Below are 17,778 nucleotides of genomic sequence, written 5' to 3' on the forward strand. Positions count from 1 at the left end.
GCAGCCAATAATATGGGCTTCAATAAAGAGCTTTTAGACGTGCGTTTATTATTAGCCAGACAATTGGCTCACACGCACTTTACATATCAATGCAAGCATGTATTAAACATACATCACTGTGATGTGATGCTTATCTTTTTAATTGGTCTCATCTTTTGCTCTGGGATGAAACCCAAAAAACACCAGGGCAGAATTAAAATAATAAATATGACCTTTTTTTTAACACTGTATTACATTCGATAAGTTTTTAATTTGAGAATCGAAAAATTACCTATTTCTGTTCTAATTTCTCAACCTTGAGGGTGAGACACAATAATACATTTCCATCACGCCTTAATAACATACGTTTATAAACAGATTTAAATGTTAAATCTGCATAAACAAGTCAATAATTAAATAATTAAACCCTTTATTGATGTGACCAATCAGCTTGGTTATGGTATATATATATATATATATATTCATTTCAAATAGCTTTATTGGCATGAGAAACAAGTTTACATTGCCAAAGCAAGTGTGACATAAAACGATGTACATGTGCACAAAAAAATACATATATTAATAATAATAATAATAATAATAATAATAATAATAATAATGCAACATTATTGTTGTGCAGAAGAATAAAATTAAAACAGGATTTCACTATAGGAAAAATGTATTAATTAAGTAACAAGTGTTGTAAAAAAAATTTACAGAGTTTTACATATGTCCATACACTCATGTGCGTCCGTTTATACAAGTACATATACATATATACATACATGTATGCAAACACTAATATATGGCTATATACATACATGCATGGGCAGACTATTTACAAACAAAATTGTATAATATCTTAAAATAGTATTAATTTTAAAATCAAGAGAAAGAAAATCCTTGCACTCAATAAGCCTGTGTTTTCAAATTAAAATGTCATTTTTAATTGAGTATAAAAATGACTTTATTATGATATATTTATAAGTGACACTCATGATGGAAGAAAAAAAAATTACATTTTCCAGCAGACAACACACGCACGCACGCACGCACGCGCCCCCTGTTAATACCAAGGCATCTCCACCGGCTTCGGTGCGCTGATGGTCTCCAGGACAACCCAGATAACGGAGAGCAGCTTTCCATATCGGTCCCGGGTTCTATTATAGCTGGGATTAGCTCGTGCTCAGTAAAGGTCAAACACAAAGTCAGCAACCCGGCCTGCCCGCGTGCCCCCTCACTCAGGGCACATTCATAAACATGCACGCGCCCTTATGATTTCACGTAATGCCATTAGACTAATGCACTAGACGAACACTGATGTAAATGAAAAGGTTTCTGAGGAAAAAGCAGCAATGATGGAGGCCGCTGTGAGTCCGAGAGGCCGCGCGTGCAGGAGCACATGCACAGTTAGAGGACGACCCCTAGCGGCCAGTGTCGGTACTGAAGGACTGGGTTGGTTAGCAGGGGAAACGTGTTTGCGTGATCGGAGGGCCACGTGATCAACATTCATGTCAGCATTTAGATTAATGATTGATCTAAGCATTAACACATGCAAATTTGCTGTTGTCTTACACGTTGTGAAGCATTTTGTGCATTTCTGTGGTCCGTTTTTGTCTTTTTCTAATAAAATTTATGTTTTTTTGAATCATATTGCGTATTTGGGCTGTCATTTTGCGTTTTTTAGAGTTTTTTTTATGTATTTCTGTTGTTTTGTTTGTTTGTGAGTACTGTGGGTTTGCAGAGTCTTTTTTGTGTGTTTTTCTTGTCTTTTTGTGTATTTTTGTTGTCATTTTGTGCATTACTGTTTTCGTTTTGTTCCTTTTTGTTGTAGTTTTGTTTTTTGTTTTTTTAAGTATATCTTCTGTGTTTTACTCTTGTATTTTACTGTAATTTTCCTGAAATGTTGTAATTCTATTGTATTTCTTATGTCTTCTTTTGTTTTGTGTATTTTTCTGTCATTTTGTACATTTAATTTGGGGGCTGCATAAAATTAGACAGTGGGCCGCATGTGGCCCCCAGACCACCAGTTGCCTATGTCTGGTTTAGAGCAGTGGTTTTCAATCTTTTTAGCCCCCAACCCCAAAATAAAGGTTCCAGAGACTGGGGACCTCCACTGTACCTGAAGGTGGTTGAACCCAGATATGATCATTGAAGAACAGTCATGTGGAGACAGGGTCATAAAGCGGGAATAAAGGGGAGAGATTTTTCTGGGGTTCATATATAAAATCAGCAAAATGATGGTCCATTATTCTATGAATCTGTGATAACCACATTTATTTATTTATCTGAATAATATCCACTGTTATCCATTATTATTATTTGCACCATAGTATATAGTCATCTTAAAGATGTAAATCCTTGTTTTAATCAGAAATAAAATGGGTTAAAAGTGAACATAAATGGTGGAAAAGGAGGAGAAATTGGATGTTAAAAAAACAAAAATCAGTTAAAAGTTGCAAATTAGAGTGGCCAAAAACAGACAGAAAAAGTGCTAAAAAGGGTTCAAAGCGCCAATATTGGCTTCAAAGTGGCAAAAATGGGGGAAGGTTTGGGGTAATGCAATTTAAAAAGTAGGAACAGTTAGTTTAAACTGGCAAATAATGGGCATGACATTGTGACTGTGGTTAATCTGGCAAAAAATGGTGAAAAGAGGTTATAAGTGACAATAATGGGTCAACATATGCAACATTGGGGGGGGGTGGAAAGGGTTTATATGTGCTGAAAATTTTTTTAAAAGGAAATAAATGTGCAAAAAGAGGAATATGATGGAGAAGTGGCAGAAATGGGAGTAATGTAGCAAAACTACATTAACAGGATCAAAAACATGACAAGAAAAAGTAATGAAAATAGGTGAAATTATGGCAAGTTTGGTCTCATTGCAGAAAAAGGTTAAATATAAGCAAAAATGGGCTCAAATTGTTTAAAAAATATTCTTAGATTCTTAAAGGCATCTGGTGACCCCCTCATAGTGGCTCACAACCCCAAATGGGGTCCTGACGCCAAGGTTGAGAACCCCTGCATTGGAGGCCATTTGTGAACAAACAGCATAAAGTAAACCAATAACATCACACAGAGCACCAGGCAATTTCATACAAACATGTAAAAAAGTATGAATTGACATTATACATGTCCATGTTTAGATATATTTATGTCCAGTCAAAGTTCAAACTTTAATCCAATAAAAAAAAAAAATCTCGAGCAAAGACTAAAATTTGCAGATGATCTCTGTCCAGTTTCACTGAGCTGGAGATCATTTGCAAAGAAGAATGGGCAAAAATGTCAGTTTGTAGATGTGTGTTAGATAGTGAAAATCCCACCCAAAAAAATTGATAACTAAAGGTGGTTCTACAAAGTATTAACTAGAAAACTTTTGAAAGCCACACTTTCACTTAAAATCCCAATAAATTACGATGACATTTGCGGTTGTAAATTGAAAATGTGGAACGTCCGATGGGTTTGAATACTTTTATAAGCTACTGTACTTTGGATGCAGTGTCATGACCCAGTCTTATTTTAGAAAGAATTAGTCAATGAGTAACTGACCAAGAAATAAAAATTACAACCACGTTTATTTCTTTATCTGCTCTTAGTTTATTTCAGTATTTCAAAGTCATTTATTTATTTAGTCAGAGTTTATTAAACTGCAAAATAGCAGCGTTGGTTCTGAAAGAATCCACAGTTAACAGTGGAATTTTTTTTTTTTTTAAATAGAGTAGAATTATAATTTAGCAATGGTTTACATGCTGTAGTTTTTTAATGATGAGGAAGAATCACTGCCACAGAAAAAAAGGTTGTGGTTTCAGCCCAAATGACCATAGTTTCCAGACTAGAGTTTGCATGTTCTCCCTGAGTGTGTATTGGTTTTCACTACCTGTCACAATAACATCCCGCAGTCCAAAAAAATATTGTTAGATTTATTGATAATCACTAAACACACGTATTGGCAATCAGAGACTTGTGTTTAAGCTCTATTTCTAACGTAAAAATATTTGTAAAATATTTCAACTTGATGTTTTCTGTTCTTTTTCAAGTGGTTTGTAATTTTTTGAAACCTTCTTCTGTGGTAATTTAATTTAAGTATACCCAAAGTCAAATGAAAGCATGGTTATTTTTTCAACTGCAACTTTTTTTCTCTTTCAAAAATATTGTATCGTTGTCGTGAGCCCTATATCGTCTAATGTATCGTCTCATGAACTCTGCCTATGGACCCTCCCTCAATAATACAATACAGTCAATACAGTGACTTAATCTATCACATATTCTACAATTCTGCATTACAAAAAGATGATTTTACTTTAACCTCAATGAGATGATTACCACACTTACAATATAAAGTCCCTACAATTGCACCCCCATAACAACAATATAGGGAAAAAGTCAAGTATTGAGTAACTAAACGCTGAGGTTTTGGCTAATGTGCGTCTGACCTGGAAATTAAAAAAAAGGCCTTGATTATGGGTGGGGCTCCTGGACCAGTATGGACACACCCACTTTATTCTATTAAATCTACAAAGAACAATCTATGCTATGCAAACTAGCTACTCACTATAACTCTCTATTCACAATTTTCTCAATCCAACCTACTCGCCACATTGCAGAGTCCACAGGTGCTAGTTTTTATTGAAGGGGCGGGGCCAACAGTGGCGATTCGTGACTTCATAAGCCACCAAAATTGTCACAAACCACCATTCTCAGCCAATAGCAAGATTCAATTGTAAGTTTCACCCCGTAGAGCAGTGGTTCCCAACCAGGGGTACGTGTACTCCTAGGGGTACTTGAACACATTGTAGGGGGTACTTGGAAACATTGATTAATCTATTTCTAACATGCTGAGTCATTTTTAAGCCTATTTCAGATACTGTAAATGCTCATTCAACATCTTTTCCACCCGTTGACAATAAACTGCATTAATGAAATAAACAATATTGTGGCCTTATTATCCTACTAAATTGTTACTAACATGTTATGCACATTACTAAAAAATTGAGGTAAATATATTCTCTGCTATACAATAATTGTAATGCACAAAACTGATATTTAGTGTGAGTTAAACGTACAGGTTGACATTTTCAAGCTATTAACAACTTGTAAATAAAACAAGAAAGTTTACTAAATTGGAGTGATGAAGGGGTTCTCCCAATCTGGAGAGAGGCCTCGGGGGTACATGAGACAAAAAAGGTTGGGAAACACTGCCGTAGAGGACAGTCACTTGTACATCACATGCCAAATTGACAAAAACGTCAAGAGTTGGACAAGGGTCAATAAACAACACTACTTTGTAACAAATACATTTATTTCCAGCAGGAAAAAAAAATGATTTTGGGGTTTAGTTACTTTTTAAATAATGGCATGTTCTTGTTACTCGGATTTTTATATTTCACCCTATTTCAGGTCAAAATGAGCTAGATGTGACTCCTTAACGCTACGGTCTAAATAAATGTATGTATGAATATATAGTAGAGTATTTGAATGTGCAAAATGATTGTATTTTAGAAATATTTTTTCAAACAAACAATTCAATTAAAATAAACTATTTTTCATATAAACTAGAAAGGTTAGGTTGGAGTTTAAAACATGAATTGGTTCCCGATACAATATTGAATGAAAAGCCTTTTATCTGCAATCCATTTATCACTAGGTGTAATTTGCATGTGTTTGAATTGAGTAATCGAGCAAAGAAGAGGCATCTTTACTAAACATTATTTTAGCTCACCTTCAAACTTACATCTTTGTAGCTTAACTCACTAAATCAGAAGTACTTTGTATATCTGTGTTTGTTTGCAAGAGGGTTTGAGCAACAACGACAGGGTAATATTATTATAATCAAACAGACGCAGCTGAATTTTTCCTGCTCGGATTCCTGGCGGCTGGACAGGAAGTTGGAGTAGTTCTGACAGGAAGTGTGTTCTCGGGCAGGGTCAGTGTTGGGTGGAGAGAGAAAGCAGGAGATGTTTCCTGTTGGTGTGCTGTATATTAGCTGTTGGACTTATTATTACCGTGCCCCCTGGCCAGGAATGGCTTCACCCGACCTTAGTATCCAACTGCTCCTGGTGGCAGTGCTGACAAAGGTCAAGGATGAGCCCAGAGTGTAAATCATGTGTTTACATAGCTCGAGAAAAATAATAAATGTCTTCATCTGAGAGTATACATTTTGAATTGCATGTAAACATGTTTGCTCGGCTGGAATTGAACAATCAGGAGTTTTCTTTGGCGTTTCGGTGCTACAATAATAAGACAAATATGAAAAAATTGGAAACCTTTATAGACAAAACACCATCTGTGGTGCCACCTTGGTAGATTAGCTAACAGTGCGGCCGTGTAGTAAATATCATACTAACGTACTTCTCATACTAAGTTTGACGTCAAAATGAGTATGTAGTGTTCACATTAGATAGTATGAAAAGATTGAGTACACGAGAAATACCCAGATGTATACTATAGGGGGACATTTTTTAAGTATGCACGGTGGGCACACTAGCCGTACTCAATGACCCCTTGATGCATTCTGAGCAGAATGTAAAATCGTCCTAGGACCGGCTTTAAAGGGCCCATGTTAAGCTAAATTGACTTTTCTGTGCGTTAAACATGATAAAGTGCTGTTAGGGCTTCATACACATGCCCAAAGTGTTTTTTTTCATTGATTCCATCAATTTTTAGTTAGAGGGTGATTTGCTCCTTTCTTACTGCAGGGTGAGCACAAACACCTCGCTCCACTTTGATGACGCGTTCCCACTTTGATGACAAATTTGACGTGTCACTGAGCTGGAGAAGCCACGCCTCCAGGAAGCTCTTTCCCGTGATTGACATGTAACCAGACACGCCCACGAAGGTGAACATTTCAGCGTCCTTCGCACAGTGCTATGTATGTATTTTCTACAGTCTATGTATGTACCGGTGAACGCCCCGCCCCCACGCTCTGTCTCGTGTTTATAAAGCAGCATGAGCTCGGCTACGCAGTGGGTGGGAGGAGGGCGGGCCGTCCTCTGGCCCTACGTCTTCAGAGGCTAAAATTTTTATTTATTTTTTTAACACATTTGTAATTAGTGCTCTTGTTTTGAAGTTAACAAGAAGTTTTTTCAATAGCAAAATGGAGGGTCTCCAAAAATCCTCTGAAATGTCAGAATGAAATGTGTTTTCGCAAGTTTTATAGATCAAATGAGCACATGTTCATATTCTACTTGGTCACTTTCTCACTTAAAATGTGAGATATTTAGCCTCAGTGTGCTTCAGGTTTTTGTCATTGTAGGTTCTAAATGAATCTTGGGAAACTTGGAAGAATACTTCAGTGGGAACCGTCATCATCATTCATCATCCTATACTTCTAGTAGATGGTAGACAGTATATACTCATTGAGTTTGTAGTGCATAGTACGTTAGTGTGATATTTTGAACACAGCCTGAATGTATGGCATGCAAGCTTGATGGGAAGAAGTAGGAGATTTGTGGTGAGCAAGAAGCAGAAGGTTCACTGTTAGATGGAGGAGGAAACCAATATCATGTTGCTACAGAACATTTTAGAATGCATGGCCAAAGGAAAAAATTCCTCTTCAGGTAGACTGAAACTAAGATATACTGTTTCGTAAAGGATACAGGGATACTATGGAGGCGGAGACAGACAAAGTTGAATTTCTCTCCTACATAAAAACTCAGACAAGACAAGGGCTATGGCTGTGTTGGAAATGATTAGGATGATGAGTGTTCCCACTGAAGTATGCTTCCAAGTTTCCCAAGATGCATTTAGAACCTACAACAACAAAAACCTGAATCACACTGAGGCTAAATATCTCTGTTCTGTAAACATTTTAGGAGAGAAAGTGACCAAGTAGAATATCAACATGTGCTCATTTAATTCATAAAACTCATTTCATGCTGACATTTTGGAGATTTTCGGAGACCACCCATTGTGCTCCTGACAAAACTTCTGGTAAACTTCAAAACAAGAGCCCTATTTACAAAAGCATTAAAAACTGTTGGAAGACAAGAAGAGATGCTTTTATTTTGAAAAGGGGATGTTTGATTTTTAGCTTGAAGCCGTTCCCAGGGTGATTTTACATTGCGCTCGCAATGCATCCTGGGGCGGTATGCCCACCGTGCACACTTAAAAAATTTCCCTATTTAGTATACATCCGTGTATTTCTAATTTGAATGCACTACATACTAATTTTGACATTAGACTTAGTATGAGTAGTACGTTAGTATGACATTTACAACACAGCCTTGGTCTTTAATCCACCCATGAGCATAGCTTGATAGCCGTGCATGTAAATGCACTAGTAGAAAACTTTCACATGATGCATTGGGTGAAACTTCCTGTCCGACAGTCGGAGCATCCCCCACTTTTTCTGCAGCCTGCAGTAGAAACTGTGTTTTTTTTAAATGTAGAAAGGGAAGATGGAGAGGAAAGGAGGGGTCAGCAAGTGTGAAGACATATCGTAGGAAGAGATGTGATGCAGTGATATGTGGATTGCAGGAGGAAAAGTCTCTTTGTCTCTTTCGGAGCTCTGAGGACAATCAAAGTTTCCTATCAGCTCTGAAGTAGGGGAAATTGGCTGCCCTGGCATGGAAAGGGCCACGCTCACAGCCAATGGGAAGTGCCCCTGTCACTCTAATCAGGTCTGATGGAGAGAGTAGGAAGTGCGTACGTGTGTGTGTGTGTGTGTGTGTGTGTGTGTGTGTGTGTGTGTGTGTGTGTGTGTGTGTGTGTGTGTGTGTGTGTGTGTGTGTGTTTGATTGAGAGAGCAGCTTTGTTTCACTTGTCTTCATTTGATCAGAGACGATACAAAAGTCTTAAGTAGACCTTCATCTGCAGCTTATCCTCCTCATCGGGGAACATCCATGAGCCACACGGTGGGCATTTTTGGCAAAACTTACCCTGAGAGGCATGACCATCAGTGCTTTGATAAAGCGCCATGTGGCAGAGATCAGTGGGTCTTAGTGGGAGCTGTGGACAGTTGCACACAAGGGCGGCAAGGGAAGAGGATTACTGTCCCATCAATACAAATCCATCCAGTAAGGAAGGTTGACATCAATATGCACAAAGATATAGAGGCTTTGAAGGAAAGTGTGTGTGTGATGTAAACATCCGAGCTCGACGGTGACTTTTGACTTCCACATTTTTCGTGCCCTTCATCTTCATCCATGCCAGACAAGAATGCATCTCTCCTCACCCAAAGCCAAAGTCTCTGTTTGAAGTCCCATCTCCATCTCTGCGCTCCCCAACACTGTGGGGACGTCTTATCTGTCAGCCCTACTCCTCCCCACCTCCTGCAGCTGCGACCGGCAGCCACAGATACCTTCATTGTCCTCCTCTTCCTCACCATCAAGCTTCTACACCCGACCACATCCCACCTGGCACCTGCACAGGACAACAGAGCCCGAGCTGGGGCTTTCCGTGCAGCCCTAGCTGGGCCCAACCCTGGCCTTCAGAGCCTCTCATCCCCTCGTTCCCAGCGGCCTGTCACTGAGGAATGGCTGCTGCAGAGGGTCGGGACACAGAGCTCCTGTTGTAGGTGTGAGCAGGGGTAGACTGGCCATCTGGCATCCCGGCCATCGTCCTGGTGGGCCGTCGACCCAAAGTGGGCCGGTCCCGTTTTTGGGGTGCCGAATGTAAAAACTCACTTTTTCATAGCCAACATGTTTTGAACATTTAGCAATTTTTTCTGTCATTTGAGACAGAAATTCATGTAACACAGCATGTTCTATATCAGTGTTAAAAATGTGTAAACATAAAAAAATGTATATAATATAAATGTAATTGTTAAATCTAATTGTTAAATGTAAATGTAAATGTAAATCTAAATCTAAATGTAAAAGTTAATCTAAATGTTAAATCTAAATATTAAATCTAAATCTATGTTAAATTGATGTTTCATTTATTCAGACAAGGTTATCTTAAACGAAACCTCAACTTTAACATACTATTAAAAATGAAGACAAAATGAATCTCGCTGAAACTATTAAATCTAAATGTAAATGTTAAATCTAAATCTAAATGTTAAATCGATCACCAAGTTTAAAGCTAAATATTTTGAAATTATGCAAAGTGGGCAAGTAAGCACCTGTCGATCATGAGGCCCCGCCCACGCTCCACACACCCCACCAACATTTAGCTTTACACTTGGTGACTTTATTAGGAAAACATTTAAAAAAAAAACTGGCAAAAATGGGACAAACGAAGTTGCAAAATGGCCAAAGAAAATAGGTAAAAAGAGGTTTCCTAGAGGAATGATAATTTAAATGAAGACAAAGTGCCACATGTTGAGCATTACTGACTTAATAACGACTTCTACGTGGTGTCCACCCCTGGGTGTGTGTGCAGTGACAGAGCTCAGGTGAGGGCCAGTTTACCATTTGCATTCGGCTCCTATTTCTTCTGTTTGATGACACGCCTTCGTTATAACTGCAGAACGGCAGTAGATGAATTGAGTGAGTGTATGTCAAGAGGAGTGTGTGCATAATAATATGTTGACAGGGAGGTTGGTGGCTCTGTCTCAGTGATTTATGACTGGGTCTTCTGAGCAGGATATTGTTCCCTGACTGGTGACTTCTGCCTCTCCTTCTTTGTGTATGTGTGTGTGTATGTGTGTGTGTGTCTAATTTCCAAGAAGAAAAGATTAAGAAAGAGAGAAGAGCAGGTGAGTCCTCAATGTAATCAATCATCAGTACGTCTCAGGGCCAATGGCTCTCACGTTCGCCTCCTACACTCTGATTCAATGTGAACCCACCTTTAGGGTTGCATATTCATTATTACTGGCAGATAAAAAAAGAACATACTGCGGTCGAGAGGAAGACGATGTTCCACTCTCTCTGCGTAACAGTCAGTCCAACCAACCAACGCCCTGCACAAAACTCACCATTGGCTTTAAACACACGTTGGGTAGGTTTTGCCACACCAGGATACAGTGCAGCTCATGAATTCCGGTTCAAATGGTTATTTTGCGTCGTTCACAGCAACAGATAAACCGCAGCTCTTCTGCAACCATAGCAGTCACATCCTGGCCTTGGACTAACCACACCTGAGACCTAACTGTAGCCTTATTCATACAGAAGGTAAATCATGCTAATGGGATAGTTTACCTACACGTCAAAGCATTACGCATCTAGAATATTTGCATTTCTTGACAAAAATGCAAGTAAAGATGCAGGTGCTAGCCCTCGTCACACTGCATTAGCTTAGCAATAGCATTAATAAGCATTAGCATTAATTAATATTAGCTAGCATTAGCATTAACTAGCATTAGCTAACATTAAAATTAGCATTAGATAGCATTAACATATATTATTATTAGCATTAACTAGCATTAGCATCAACTAACATTAGCATTAGCGAGCATTTGCATTAGCTAGCATTTGCATTAGCTATCATTAACATTAGCTAGCATTAGCTTTAACTAGCATTAGCATTAACACTAACCTTGCATTAGCACTAGCATTAGCTGGTATTTGCATTAGCATAAATTAGCATTAGCATTAACTAGCATTGGTATTAACTAGCATTAGCTAGCATTAACACTAACCGAGCATTAGCATTAACCTAGCAATAGCATTAACCTAGCATTAACCCTTACCTAGTATTAACACTAACTTAGCGTTAGCCAGGCATAAGTATTAACCTAGCATTAGCATTGACCTAGCAATAACATTAACCTAACTTTAGCACTGACTTAGCATTAGAACTTTTTTGTGAAATCCTTTAAGGAAAATTGTAACAATTTGTGATTAAAAATGACAGCACAGAAAACGATGAGCCACGGCAAATATTGTGGAGTTTCATTGAATTTGTGTATTTGGAGCGGTTCAGACATCTACAACTGAATTACTTAATCATTTATGCAATGATTCATGCTTTCTCTGTCCTTTTTACCTTCTCCTGCATGTGGGCTGAGTTGGATGCTCTAAAGCAGTGTTTCTTAAATGGGGGTACACGATGGTACTACAGGGGGTACTTGAGTGAGAGAAGAAAATTTAAAAATAAAAGCAATAAAAATATGGGGGTTTAGAATCTTTATTTTTAGTTAAAAATGATAATGAATATTACCAGCAACTCACAAAACGACAACAAAAACACACAAAATAAGTGAAAAATATACTGAAAAAAAAAGAACAGACAAACAACAAAATACACAAAAGTACAACAAAAACACACACTAAGGGTCAATACTACGAAGCTAGATAATAATATCCTGGGTTTATCTCCATTAGCGGGCTTCACCTAACCAAACATTGTCCGTCCAACAAATCTAGATTACAACTCGCGAAGTTAAGCGAGTTGATTCCAGCCTGGCTACGTGCGCGCTCTTGTGACAGAGATGGAGATTACAGCGTCAGACCAATCACAATCACGGAGAAACTGTGCAGAGGAATTTACATCACAATTGAGGAATAATTCTTTAAAAATATGAAGAATTAAAATCCATAATTCAGACTTTTATACAGCTCAGCCTAAATCATAAGGTGGAATATATTTATATTTTATATTATCATACAGGACTGAAGCTCTTTGCATCACCCCAGAATACATGAATTAATGAATTAATAATATATAATAATGTCATCAGTAAATGAAAGGATTGCATCTATGTCTAAATATTCTCTCTCCTGTCAGTGTCACATCAGATCCACACAGAGACCAGGCCGTATAGAGAGAGAGTTGCGACAACGCCGTTCACTCCAATGGTTCATTTTTTACAGCAATGGCGGCTCATGGAGCCTCACACCTCACACAGTGATGAGTTTACTATTGTAGCCAATGGAACTAGAGCGGACTAGACGGTTTGTGATGCACTTTTGAATGGTAAGACGTTATTATTATTATTATTATTATTATTATCAGCGTATCTAAACTCATTAACGTGTGCATTATGGCATGTTAGTGGATTATCGCCCGCTAAACTAGTACATTTTTATTATTATTATTATTTTCATTTTTTGTATTTTTGTATTTTTATTTTTCATTACTTTTATTATTATCGTTTTTTTTTTCTTTTTCATTGTGAGATACACTACCGCTGTTTTCATGTTCTGAAAAAAAAGAAATAAATCCTAAATTCTTCTTAGAAAATTAAGGGATCATTTACTTTAGCATTTACTTTACACAGTTTTATCTACCCACATAAGCTACATATCTTTTTTTTTTTTTTTTTTTTTTCATCAATCAATAAGCTTTTCAATTGTGTTATTTGTGGAAAAAGTGCAAATTAAGTGTTTGAATATGATTGCCTTACAGATTTTTTTATTGTTATAATCCAGATGCTGACTTTGGCTAAACATTTCTTTCTCCTCTGTTTTTTTCACTCCTTTTTCAGAACGATTGGAGCATCCCCATGCAGCACAGCAAACTGCATGACAAGTTATGAATGTTTTCGATTCTGTTAGACATTTATTTAATGAATTTGTCTTGGTACATAAGTTCATAGTAAAAAAAAATATAATGTCTATTTTTATATATTTATGAACATAATATGTTTTCAATATGTGTTGTCTGGATGTGGTGTTTTTAATGACCCCCTTTTTTTTTTTTTTTTTAAGAAAATGAAAGTAAATTTAAAGCAAGACATTCTGTATATAATACACATTAACACATTTTTCAACCAAATTAATGTTGGCCTTAACTATGTCAAAAAAGCAGGTAAGCTGTTTACACTAATTATTAATACAAATTTACTATAGGAAAAAACTATTCATGGAACTACATAAACACATATTGTATATAAGCATACATATGACGGTGTAATTTATAAATACTGTCAATCAATGCAGTTATTGGTGACAAACTACCGAAAATCCAAGTTATGTCATTAGGAATCAATGGATTCGAATGGCCGCCACTAACTTCCGGGAACATGAATCACGTGACGATCAAGCATTTTGGACTTTGTCGCAACGCTCTCTTTATACGGCTCTGACAGTGACGTGTTCACACATCACACTGAATTGAACAGGTCATTTTCTAAGAGAACTGATTGGTCAGGAGGCTGAACTTTAGCACTCGCTCAGATCTTATCCAGAGCAAAACCTGGTCCCGGCCATTTTAGCCGTTCAGCCTAAGTTACCATGGTGATTTAGCTCTGTAAGACGTTAGCCAGCTTTCTAGTCCAGCACACACTGATTGAATCCCGGAAGTTAACGCAATAAGAGGAAATCTAGCTTTGTAGTACAGGTCCTAAGAAAGAAAAATACTATTACCAGCAACATTCAAATTGACAACAAAGACACTAATGAGAGAAAAATACAGAAGATCACTACAAAAAAACAGAGAAACATACAAAATGACATAAGAAACAATTAATAAAATGACACCAAATATGCACACACTGAGATAAAAAATGACACCAAAAACACATGATAGAAATTATATCGATTAGAATATGAACTGAAAATACAGGTGGGATATTACCAGAAATGATAAAAAAAAAACTATAAAATAAATCCATTCAGGAGGCACTAAATACTGTTACTTTCCACTTATTTACAATAGGGCTCTTTAAAATGTGTGTTGTCACTCATTCATTCTATCATTATGCTCTATTGTTGTTCTTTTTTACAGAATTCTGAGCAAAATGTTGCAGTAGGACAAAGGGGGTACTTGGATTCAGAAATAAGAGAAAGGGGGTACTTGATCCGTAAAAGTTTGAGAACCACTGCTGTAAAGGGCCAAATATGGCCCCCGGGCCTTGAGTTTGGCACGAGTGTGTTAAGGTGTTCCTGCTGTGAGAACGAACCTCTGCAGCTTTTTACTCACTCCACAACAAACAGAAGCTACCATTGTGTGGCCTTTCACCAGCAATGAGCATTGGCGCTAACGGACATTGTCTTTGCTTTCTCCTCTGTGTGTATTTTCAGAATGATTATTGTATGGCACATACAATAAGTGAGCCCCATCATTGTGAGGGGAACAGGGCTGCTACTATGGAGCAGGAAATGACCTGCTCAGACCTCTGGTGACCTCAGAGGGAAAGCACTGACCTCACTCTGACCCTGTGTGTGTGTTTGTCTTCAACTCTGATCTAAAGCCTCTAAGAATCAGAATCAGAATCAGAAATGTTTTATTTGCCATGTACAGTTTTGAGGACAGTACAAGGAATTTGACTTGGTGGTTGGTGCACAAAACAAGCAACAAAAAGAAATAAAAGAAATAAAAACAGAACAACAAAGCACAACCCAGCAACAATAATAATAATAATAATGATAAATATAAAGGATGAGGGATAAATAAAGGATAGATAGAGAATAAAGGATAAATAGGATAAATATAAATATAAATATATATATATACAGTGCAGCAGGTATCAAGCTGGTGGAGGTGGTGATCGGGTGGGGGGGGGGGGGGTCAGTGGGTGACTTGGGGTGTGTTCATGTGGATGGTGGCAGAGGGAAAGAAGCTGTTTTTGTGTCTGGAGGTTCTGGTCCTGATGGACCGAAACCTCCTACCAGAAGGAGAGATTGAAACAGTTTATGACCGGGGTGGGAGGGGTCGGCCACAATCTTTCCTGCACGCCTCAAAATCCTGGAGGCGTACAGGTCCTGGAGGGAGGGCAGATTGCAGCCGATGACCTTCTCCGCAGAGTGGATGATACGCTGCAGTCTGGCCTTGTCCTTGGCCGTAGCTGCAGCGTACCAGATGGTGATGGAGGAGCAGAGGATGGACTGGATGATGGAGCTGTAGAAGTTCACCATCATCTTTGTTGGCAGACTGAACTTCTTCAGCTGCCGCAAAAAGTACATCCTCTGCTGAGCTTTTTTGATAAGGGAGCTGATGTTCAGCTCCCACTTGAGGTCCTGAGTGATGATGGTCCCCAGGAAGCAGAAGTACTCTACAGAGCTCACTGTAGAGTCTCCCAGGGTGAGGGGGGTGAGGGGGGCTGGGTTCTTCCTGAAGTCTGCTATCATCTCCACTGTCTTTAAAGCATTGAGCTCCAGGTTGTTCTGGCTGCACCAGGACACCAGCCGGTCTGTCTCCCACCTGTAGTCGGACTCGTCTCCATCAGCGATGAGACCGATGATGGTCGTGTCGTCTGCAAACTTCAGGAGTTTGACCGACTGGTGAGAGGAGGTGCAGCTGTTGGTGTACAGGGAGAAGAGCAGAGGAGAAAGAACACAGCCCTGAGGAGATCCAGTGCTGATGGTCCGGGGAGCAGAGATGGTTTTTTCCCAGCTTCACGTGCTGCTTCCTGTCAGACAGGAAGTCTGTGATCCACCTGCAGGTGGAGTCTGGCACGTTCAGCTGGGAAAGCTTGTCCTGAAGGAGAGCTGGGATTATTGTATTAAAAGCAGAGCTGAAGTCCACAAACAGGATCCTGGCGTAGGAGCCTGGGGAGTCCAGGTGCTGGAGGATGAAGTGGAGAGCCAGGTTTACAGCATCGTCTACTGACCTGTTGGAGGTGGAGTTAGTCTGACACAAGCACAGCAACAATGTGCTGGAAATCCCCAGGGAAATAATAAATGTAATAAAAGAGCTCACAGTGCCATTTTATGTCTACTGGGATGGAAAAGTGACATTTGTCAAAAGAGAAAAAAACCAAACATAGTTCCAGCTTTGGTGAACAGTTCATAACACAAGCTCGCCATCTTGTGATGAATCCAGGGCATTGCTCCTAGACCAGAGATTCACGTTTATGCAGACCAGGGGTTCTCAACCTTGTGGTCAGGACCCCATTTGGGGTCTGAAAACACTGGAAGGGATCACCAAATGCCTTAGAAAAACAAAAAATATTTTCTGAACAATATGAGCCGATTTTTGCTTATTTTTACCCTTTTTCTGCAACTATAACAAACTTGCCATAATTTAATCTACTTTCATCACCTTTTCATGCCATATTTTTGCTCATTTCAATACATTTTTGATACATTACTCCTTTTTCTGCCACTTCTCCATCAAATTCCAATGCCATTTCTACACATTTTTCCACTTTCAAGATATTTTCAACACTTATAAACCCTTTGTACCACTTTCCCACCTAATGTTGCATAAGTTATCACTTTGAAAGTATTTTTTCCATGTTTCATGTTATTTTTGCCAATTTACACAATCACGATTTGTCATGCCCATTATTTGCCAGTTTAAACAAATTGTTCCCACTTTTAAGCCAATATTGACACTTTTTACCACTTTTTCTGCCAGTTTTTGCACACTCCTCTTTCTGAGATAAGGCTATCAGAAGAACCTATAAACTAGTGGAAATATGATGAGCACACTTAAACTTAAACTAAAAATGCAGAAAGGGATGAAAAATGTGAAAAAGTGGAAAATGAGAAGAAAAAAATGACAAATCTGGCGTAAGTAAGGCATAAAATGGAAAAACATTGGATTTTTTTAATTTTTATTTTCTTTAAATAAGGCAATCACAAGATCCTATAAACTAGTGCAAATATGATAAGTAGGGTAAATATGCAGTAAGGCATGACAAAAAAAGTGGAAAATGAGAAAAAACTGAAACATACCCCAAATCAAAAGTAAGGTATAAATTTTATTTTTTTATTTTTTTTCATGAAAAATTCAAGACAAAACACCAAAAATTGGATGTAAGGCATTGCAAAAAGAACTTGCCTTAAAATGTCTCATTCTTACAGAATCCCAGGGATTGAACACAGGCCTTATATATGGAAAGCATGTACTATATCACTGAGCTACATCTCAACTTGGGAAAATGAGAAAAAAGCGACAAACACCCCAAATCAGAGGTAAGGCTATAGTAAGGCATAAAAATGGAAAAACTTTGATTTTTTTTTTTCTTCTTTTTTTTCTGATTAAAGGCTATCACAAGACCCTATAAACGAGTGCAAATATGATGAGCACACC

Source organism: Gouania willdenowi, chromosome 5 (genome assembly GCF_900634775.1).
Source record: "Gouania willdenowi chromosome 5, fGouWil2.1, whole genome shotgun sequence".
Classification (NCBI taxonomy): Eukaryota; Metazoa; Chordata; class Actinopteri; order Blenniiformes; family Gobiesocidae; genus Gouania; species Gouania willdenowi.